Source organism: Nicotiana tabacum, chromosome 8 (genome assembly GCF_000715075.1).
Source record: "Nicotiana tabacum cultivar K326 chromosome 8, ASM71507v2, whole genome shotgun sequence".
NCBI lineage: Eukaryota > Viridiplantae > Streptophyta > Magnoliopsida > Solanales > Solanaceae > Nicotiana > Nicotiana tabacum.
In genome coordinates, this window is record NC_134087.1 from 11,880,035 (window position 1) to 11,890,145 (window position 10,111).

Here is a 10,111-nt window from a genome sequence, read left to right on the forward strand (position 1 = left end):
GGCCATTCAAAGCGGAACTGGGGGAGTAATTGGAAAGAAGAAGAAAGAGGATGTAGCAACGATTGATTCAAGAGCTTGGTTCGGACACAGGGGTCCATCACATTACTACAATCAACCTCGACCCCACCACCAAACCTATCATCATACCCCATATAGCCCACCACAACACTACTACCCACCACCAGTCCCCCATTTTTCTGTCCACCATGCCCAAACATATAGCCAACCTCTGGCCCATGCACAATGGCGTGCTTCAGTCCCACAAAATACATACCCAACTCCACAAAATGCCTATCCACCCCCAAAAGCCTACTGAAATCCCCCTGGAACAGGTTTCCGGCCCAATCAGGCCACCAAGAATGAGAGGTTGCAGAAGAAGAAGACTTTCACTCCATTGGGAGAATCCTATAATAGTTTGTTCCACAGGTTGAGACAATTGGGTATGCTGAGTCCAATTGAACCAAAATTGCCAAATCATCCCCCGAGGAATCTTGATCACTCCGTGAGTTGCGAATATTGTTCTGGTGCCCCGGGGCACGACACAGAGAAGTGCTTGCAATTGAAAACAGCTATTCAAGAGCTTATTGATACTAATCAGATTGAGTTCCAAGCTCCGGAGGCACCTAATATCAATCAGAACCCATTTCCAGCTCATCAAGAGACAAATATGATTGAGGATAGTGCATAAGGAAGGGGAGTCTAAGAAGCCTTCGCAAACTGTCATGATGATTCGGTCCAGTGATGTCATGCCGTTCAAAAAGTCAACAAGTGAGAAGTCTGCGATCAAGTTGAATGGGGCAAATAGTGAACCATCTGTGGTGGTCAATAAAGGGTCCTCAAGTGACGTCGCAGGGAAACATGAAAGAGCGAAAGTGGTTATGCCGGGAGTGGCGAACAAGCCTGTTGTAATTGTGGAAGGTGCTCGCATAGAACCTGTCATCATCAAGCCGGTAACTCAATTACCAATAGTCAACATCAGGGTGATCCCGTGGAATTATGAGCGAGTGACAGTGACTTACAAGGGGAATGAAGTTAAAGAAGAAGTATGTGAGACCCATGGTTTGACTCGATCGGGAAGATGATTTGCCCCCGAAGAGTTGAGAAAAGCTAAAAGTTCCAAAGATAACCTGGTATTGGCGAAGAAAGCTGTGACTAAGGAAGAAGCAGAGGAGTTCTTGAGAAAGATGAAAGTGCATGATTATTCCATTGTGGAGCAGTTGAGGAAGACACCGGCTCAGATTTCATTATTGTCATTATTGATCCATTCAAACGAGCACCGTCGGGCTTTGATGAAGATCCTGAATGAGGCCCATGTTCCTGACAAAATCTCAGTAAACCACTTGGAAAAGATAGCTAACAAGATATTTGAGGTGAATAGAGTCACTTTTGCTGATGATGAGTTGCCCATGGAAGGTACCGAGCACAATAGAGCCCTCTATCTGACAGTGAAATGCGAAGACCCTGTGGTTACTCGGGTGCTGGTCGATAATGGTTCCAGTGCAAACATTTGCCCTCTCTCCACTCTGAACAAGTTGAAGGTAGATGATGAAAGAATTCACAAGAATAGTATCTGCGTTCGGGGATTCGACGGTGGGGGGAACGATTCAGTCGGGGACATAGTGCTTGAGCTTACAATAGGGACAATTGAATTTACCATGTAGTTCTAGGTGCTCGATGTGGCTGTTTCTTACAATCTGATGTTAGGTCGACCCTGGATTCATGCTGCCAAAGCGGTCCCGTCTACTCTGCATCAAATGGTCAAGTTTGAATGGGATAGACAGGAAATCATTGTGCACGACGAAGATAATTGGTGTGTTCCCAGCGATGCCATTGTCCCGTTCATAGAGTTCGAGGATGACAAGGGGCCATGGGTTTATCAGATCTTTGACATGGTATCGGCAGAGAAAATTCTAGAAGGGAAGTGCATTCCAGCCCCGAGGGTAGCTGCCGCATCAGTCATGGTAGCTACCGAAATGTTGAAAAATGGTTTTGTACCAGGCAAGGGTTTGGGTGCATCTCTACAAGGTATCGTACAGCCAGTGTCTCTCCCCAAAAACTTGGATACGTTCGGTTCGGGGTTCAAGCCCATAGCTGCGTACGTGAAAAGAGTTAGAAAGTTGAAATAGAGGGCCTGGGTCCTCCCAAAGCCCATCCCATGGCTCTTCAGATCATTTGTTAGGCCTGGCACCAAGAAACGCCCAGTGGAAACAGTTCCCAGTTCAGTGGTTGATGTAGATAAAGATTTGATTGAAAAGTTCGAGAGGTTATTCACCGATGTGAACATGTTGGAAGCTGGAGAGGGCTCGAGTAAAGTGGATGTGCAGTTTGTTGGGCCCAATGCAAAGATTAATAATTGGGAAGCTACTCCTCTCCCCACCAGGAAGGAGTTTTGGTAGTTTGCTTTATTTTCTTTCAGTTTATCTGGATTACTCCAGGGTTGTAATTCAGATTCTATGTTCCGTCCGTTTGGATGTATAAACCTTGTTATCTTTAAATTTCAATGAAATGCAATTTCCCTTTTTTCCTTCCTGATAGTTTTATTTTTGTTTTTCTTTTCTTCCTTGTACAGTTCTTTTTAAGCTGGCTTCAATGATATGACATGCATGAGGAATCTCCGGCCCAGTCTTAAAAGCCAATCTAATTCTGAAATAGTAATTCAAGAAATAGAGTGTGATAGTGAATTGAAATATGACGAGGATGAAGCCTTTGAAGAGATTAGTAAAGAATTAAGCCATTTTGAAGAAAAACCCAAGCCTAACCTAAGTGATACAGAAACAATCAATTTAGGGGACCAAGATAATGTCCGAGAAACTAAAATAAGTGTCCATCTTGAACCACAACTCAGAGAGGAGATAATTAAAGCACTATTCGAGTATGAAGATATTTTTGCATGGTCCTATGACGACATGTCGGGTCTAAAAATTGACTTGGTGGTTCATAAATTGCCCATTGACCCGGCATTTTCCCCTGTCAAGCAGAAGCTGAGGAAATTTAAAACTGATATGAGTGTGAAGATTAAGGAAGAGGTCACCAAACAGTTTGAGGCCAAGGTCATTCGGGTCACCAGGTATCCCACCTGGTTAGCCAATGTTGTGCCTGTGCTGAAGAAGGATGGCAAAACCAGGGTGTATGTTGATTATCGAGATCTCAACAAGGCAAGTCCCAAGGATAACTTCCTATTGCTGAACATCCATATATTGATCGATAATTGTGCCAAGCATGAGATTGGTTCTTTTGCGGATTGTTATATGGGCTACCACCAAATATTAATGGATGATGAGGACGCAGAAAAGACGGCATTCATCATGCCATGGGGAGCGTACTGCTATCGGGTCATGCCATTTGGTTTGAAAAATGCTGGGGCAACCTACATGAGGGCAATGACGACCATATTCCATGACATGATACACAGGGAGATCGAGGTTTATGTGGATGATGTGATTGTAAAGTCTAGAAAGCAGTCTGACCATGTCAAAGATCTGAGAAAGTTCTTCCAAAGGCTTCGCAGGTACAATCTCAAGCTCAATCCTACAAAATGCACATTCGTTGTTCCGTCTAGAAAGTTGTTGGGATTCATAGTCAGCCGCCGAGGTATTGAATTAGACCCGTCAAAGATCAAAGCTATCCAGGAATTGCCACCCCCAAAGAACAAAACTGAGGTAATGAGTATGTTGGGGAGATTGAATTACATCAGCAGGTTTATTGCTCAGCTCACGACGACTTGTGAGCCTACTTCAAACTGTTAAATAAAGATGCTACGGTCAAGTGGACAGATGAATGTCAGGAAGCATTTGATAAGATAAAGGGGTACTTGTCAAACCCACCTGTGTTGGTCCCGCCAGAACCAGGGAGACCTTTGATTCTATATTTGATGGTCCTGGACAATTCATTTTATTGTGTGTTGGGTCAGCATGACATTACCGGCAGGAAGGAGCAGACCATCTATTATCTCAGCAAGAAGTTCACATCTTACGAGGTTAAGTACACTTATCTTGAGAGGACGTGTTGCGCCCTCACTTGGGTGGCACAGAAGTTGAAACACTATTTGTCATCTTACACTACTTACCTTATCTTTCATTTCGATCCATTAAAGTATATCTTTCAGAAGCCTATGCCTACAGGGAGGCTCGCAAAGTGGTAGATTTTGCTCACAGAATTTGACATTGTCTACATGACTCGGACTGCGATGAAAGCACAAGCATTGGCCGACCATTTGGCTGAGAATCCTATGGATGAGGAATACATACCTTTGAAGACCTATTTCCCTGATGAAGAGGTAATGCACATTGATGAATTGGAACAGATTGCAAAGCCATGATGGAAACTTTTCTTTGATGGGGCTGCTAAAATGAAAGGCGTTGGGATAAGAGCAATACTTGTTTCTGAAACAGGGTATCACTACCCTATTACGGCTTAGTTTTGGTTCTATTGTACTAAAAACATGGCCGAGCATGAGGCATGCATTTTAGGTTTGAGGATGGATGCGGATATGGGTATCCAGGAAGTCTTGGTCTTGGGTGACTCGGACCTTCTGGTGCACCAGATTCAAGGAGAATAGGAAACACGAGATTTAAAACTCGTACCATACCGACAATGCTTGCAGTATCTTTGTCAACGGTTCCAATCAATAGAGTTTAGGCATATTCCAAGGATTCACAATGAGGTCGCCGATGCTTTGGCTACTCTGGCATCAATGTTGCACCATCCCGATAAGGCTTATATGGATCCTTTGCAGATTCAGATCCACAATCAACATGCTTACTGTAATGTGGTGGAAGAAGACCTCAATGGGGAACCTTGGTTTCACAATATCAAGGAATACATTAGGCTGGGGGTGTATCCAGTACAAGCCACATGTGATCAAAAGAGAACAATTAGGCGGTTGGCAAGCGGGTTTTTCTTCAGCGGAGGGGTTTTGTACAAAAGGACTCTAGACCTGGGGCTACTGAGATGCATAGATGCTAGGCAGGCTACAACTATTATGACCAAAGTACATTATGGAGTTTGTGGACCGCACATGAGTGGGTACGTGTTGGCAAAGAAGATTCTCCGAGCAAGTTATTATTGGCTCACTATGGAGCGAGATTGTATCAGTTTCGTGTGTAAATGTCATTAGTGCCAAGTGCATGGAGATTTGATTCATTCTCCACCATCTGAATTACACATGATGTCTGCACCGTGGCCTTTTGTTGCATGGGTCATGGATGTCATTGGGCCAATTGAGCCATCAACATCAAACGGGCACAAGTTCATTCTGGTGGACATAGACTACTTCACCAAGTGGGTAGAGGCTAAAACATTCAAGTCTATAACCAAGAAGGCGGTGGTTGATTTTGTGCACTCAAATATCATTTGCCGGTTTGGGATACCAAAGGTGATCATTACAGACAATGGGGCTAATCTCAATAGTCATCTGATGAAAGAGGTGTGTCAACAGTTTAAGATTACACATCGCAATTACACCCCATATCGCCCCAAGGAGAATGGAGCAGTCGAGGCAGCCAACAAGAATATAAAGAAGATACTTCGAAAAATGGTGGAGGGTTCTAAGCAGTGGCATGAAAAGCTGTCGTTTGCATTGCTGGGTTATTGCACTACTGTCCGTACTTCAGTATGGGCGACTCTTTATTTGTTGGTGTATGGCACCGAAGCAGTGATACCTGCAGAAGTGGAAATTCCATCCCTTCTAATTGTCGTGGAGGCTGAGATCGATGATCATGAGTGGGTCAAAACCCGCTTGGAACAATTGAGTTTGATCGACGAGAAAAGATTGGCAGCAGTGTGTCATGACCAATTGTATCAACAAAGAATGGCAAGAGCATATAATAAGAAGGTGCGTCCACGGAAGTTTGAAGTAGATCAGCAAGTGTTAAGACGTATCCTTCCACATCCGGCTGAGGCCAAAGGCAAGTTCGCTCCAAACTGGCAGGGTCCATTCATCGTAACTAGAGTGTTGTCACATGGCGCTTTGTATTTAATGGATATAGAAGGCAAGTGTGTAGAAATGGCCATCAATTCCGATGCGGTCAAAAGATACTATGTATGATTTTTTTGGTTAATTTATATTTGTTTGTACTTGGCATATTTTGAAGATTGGAATGATAAAGATATTTTGTTCTGCTATCTAAACACTTTATCCTTTGTAACCCTTTTTGAGCCTTATTTATTTATTTATCATACCCCTCTTTTGGAATCAGTAGTAAAGTTCAGAAATGCAAGTGCAAAATGTAAGTAAAGGACAAAGAGAAAAAGAGAAAGAAAAGAATGAAAAGAGAAAGAAAAGAATGAAGAGAGAAAGAAAAGAATGAAAAGAAAAAGAAAAAAAGAAGAAAAAGAGAGGAAAAAAGCAACAAAAAGAAAAACAAAAAGAAGAAAAGAAGAGAAAGAAAAAGAAAAGACAAATCACAACAAACAAAGTAATTCCTATCACATGAACTACAGTCGACCTGATTCCTTTTAAGGATACGTAGGTAGTCTCACAGTTCGGTCTCATCGAAATAAAAATCCAAAGTCCCCAAGCAAGAAACTGGGGCAGAAGTTGTGGTTGTTGCAAGAAACCCGATTCCGAAAGTTATAATTTTAACCCATTTGAATTGTTTTTGAGCCTTTTATACCCTTTCTTTCTAACCCTATCCAAAAGCCCGCGTTATGGTCCAAAGAAAGACCTTCCGATCAGTCTTCGAGAGATGCCAAGTCAAGCAAGTGGAGGTGATTCATATCAAGGGCAACACTCTGGTCCAAGCAGAAAATATTGAAAATGAGAGAGTCTTATTGGTGAAAACCCTCACGGGCACCATAAGACGACAAGATCTGAGAGAAATTAAAATGAGAGAGTATTATTGGTAAAAACCCTCACGGGCACCGTAAGGCGAAAGTGAGTTGAGAGATGAATAAATGAGAGAGGCTTGTTGGTGAAAACCCTTCAGGGCATCGCAGGCTGAACAAGGTCAAGGTTTTGGTGAAGAAATCAGCTTATGGAAACTCCGGGGCAGCAAAGTGTGGCAACTGAAAGTTGATTGGTTGGACAGATTGGGCCGGTTAATCCGAAATGCATGTCATGATCATTGGTGCCAGTTGCTCTACTCAGATAAGTCTCTTTTCTTTTTCCCCTTCAGATAGTCTTCCAGTTTTGGATTTTCTTATCCTTAACTCTGAAAGTCATTGCATTTCATTTCTTTTGGGTTTATTTCTCTAAGATGTTCCCAGTGTCAGTTCTGTTTAAGCAAGTAAGAAGGAATTTCAAATATCACTACCAGCTTCAAAATTGCAAAGCACAGTGCGGCTAGAGCATACCAAAGATAGCATGATGTAAAGTGGGATAAAGTGCCAGCAAAAGTTCCATCGACAAAATGATTCAGTAATTTCATAGGAGATGTAGAGGTTCAGTTAAAGGGGTCAGAGGTGTGAAACAACGGTTCGAGTATAGAACACTCGGGTCATCCAAAGTCATGGAGGTTTGAAAGTCAGCCGGGAAGTCAAGCGATTCTTAGCCAGTTCAGAGGGAGCCTATCAAAACAAACCACGACAGCGCAGAGACCTTCAGCAAAGAATTCCATCAACGAACCATTGCATTTAAACAGACAAGATTTCTCTTTGATTAAAACATGGGAAAAAAATTTTGGTTGTTTCGGAGAAATCCTCCGCAGGGGAAAGCCAAGCACCAGACAGGTTTGACTTTTGATTTGCAAGACCCGCCTGGATAATGGGATTTAGTTTTAAGTTTTCATGACCCTCCTGGATAATGGGATTTAATTTTTCATTGTCAGGATCCTACTGGATAATGAGATTTAATTTTAAAAATCTCAGGACCCTCCTGGATAATGATATTTAATTTTAAATGTTCAGGACCCTCCTGGATAATGGGATTTAGTTTTAAGTTTTCAGGACCCTCCTGGATAATGAGATTTAATTTTAAAAATTTTAGGGCCCTTCTGGATAATGAGATTTAATCTTTAAAAATTCTCAGGACCCTCCTGGACAATGGGACTTAGTTAAAATTCAAAACGTTCATGAGTAACAAGATATAGCTAGGTTTTACCTTGAAGAAATATAAGTTTGGCTTTTAAGTTTTCATGCTAGGGATAAGATTCAATTTGAAATTTCAGGACCCTCCTGGATAATGGGATTTAGTTGTAAGTGTTCAGGACCCTCCTGGATAATCGGATTTAATTTTTTGTTGTCAGGACCCTCCTGGATAATGGGATGTAGTTTAAGACTTTCTTAGATAACAAGATGTAGCAGGAGTCACACCTTTAGAAGATATAATTTAGTTTTTTAAAGCCATCATTTAACTAAGAGTTTCAGGACCCTCCTAGATAATGAGATTTAGCTTTCAGATTCATAGAGATATTTAGTAACATGTCAATTAACACTCACAGATGTGCCCAGCCCCAAATTGGGGCAAAAAACTTTCTTTGTTTTTGTCTATTTTTGTTGAAATCAGGCACCCACCTGGAGAACAAGGGATTACATTTCAAGTTTTGGTAATCAGGCGCCCACCTGGAGAATAAGGGAATACATTTGTCAAATTCAGCACTCAGGCGCCCACATGGAGAACAAGGAAATACATTTTTCAAGTTCAGTAATCAGACGCCCACCTAGAAAACAAGGGAATACATTCAAGTTTCAGCAATCGGGCGACCACCTAGAGAACAAGGAAATACATTTTTCAAGTTTCAACAATCAGGCGCCCACCTGGAGAACAAGAGAATACATTTCAAGCTTCAGTAATCAGGCGCCCACTTGGAGAACAAGGGAATACATTCAAGTTTCAGCAATCAGGCGCCCACCTGGAAAATGAGGGAATACATTTCAAGTTCAGCAACTAGGCGCCCACCTGGAGAACAAGGGAATACATTCAAGTTTCAGCAATCAGGCGCCCACCTGGAGAACAAGGGAGTACATTTTAGGTTCAGCAATCAGGAGCCCACCTGGAGAACAAGGGAATACATTCAAGTTTCAGCAATCAGGTGACCACCTGGAGAAAAGGAAAACATCTCAGATTACAATTCAAGGCAGCAACAAAAGGATTTCACCGGGAGAATACAAGTCAACAAGGCAACAAGAATCACGAGAGCAAGTTTGAAGATATAGATAGGATTTTTGTAATGCATAGATCATAGTCTAGTCTAGCTTCTTTTTATTTTTGACATGGTGTAATAAGGAGTTCAACAAGCAGTAGCAGCGCAACAACAACAGTGAAATCATAGCTTCATGGTAGTCCCAGCTACCAGACTTTCTTGAACTACACTGACCTGATTCTTTTTAACCAAGGATATGTAGGCAACCTCAGAAGCAGAGTGCGATCAACTCTTTCAAAAATGCTTCCCACAGAGTATTCAAATGGGCAAAAATCGCTCGTATCCACTCACTTTATCTTTGCCCAAAAACTCTGCGTGTTTCAAAGCAAAGAGGGGCAGCTGTGAGCACGTGATTTTTGCCCTGTATGAATTATTCCCATAAATTCAAACAAAATAAATTTTTCCCATTATTTGCGATTTCGTAGATTTTGTAGCATTTTTTTGTTAATTGTTTGCATTTGTCTGTGCACGTTTATTTCATTTAACCCATTGCATTTGCATTCAGGATTTAATCTTACATTTTTTTAGATTAATTAGTAAATTGGTTTATGGAAAATTCACAAAAAAATATATAGCTCATGTTGCATTTTTACCCTTTAATCTCGAATTTTGTAGTTTTTCCTTTTAAATTAGGAGTTAATTAATTTTTGTAAATACCATGTTTGGGTAATTAATATTTTTGATAGGTTAATTTAATTTTAAGATTTATTCTAGGTTTTAAGTTTTATTTTGAAAAGAAAAAGGAATGAAAAGATATTGAAAGGGAAAAGAAAGGAAGTAGTAAATGTCTGAATTTTGGGCCTTCAAGTAAAATTCTCAAGCCCAAGCGTTATTTTGCTCATTACCCGCTCGAATCTGACCCAGCTCCACACTCATACCCGACCCAAAGCCTTCATCCCCAAGACACTAGGAACGACGCAGTATAGGACTAGAACGGCGTCGTTTTGAGTTCAATATGGCTATAACAGATCTTGGCCCTTCGTCTTGGTTTATCCAACGGTCGAGATGGTTTTTCCCTTTTCACTTATAAC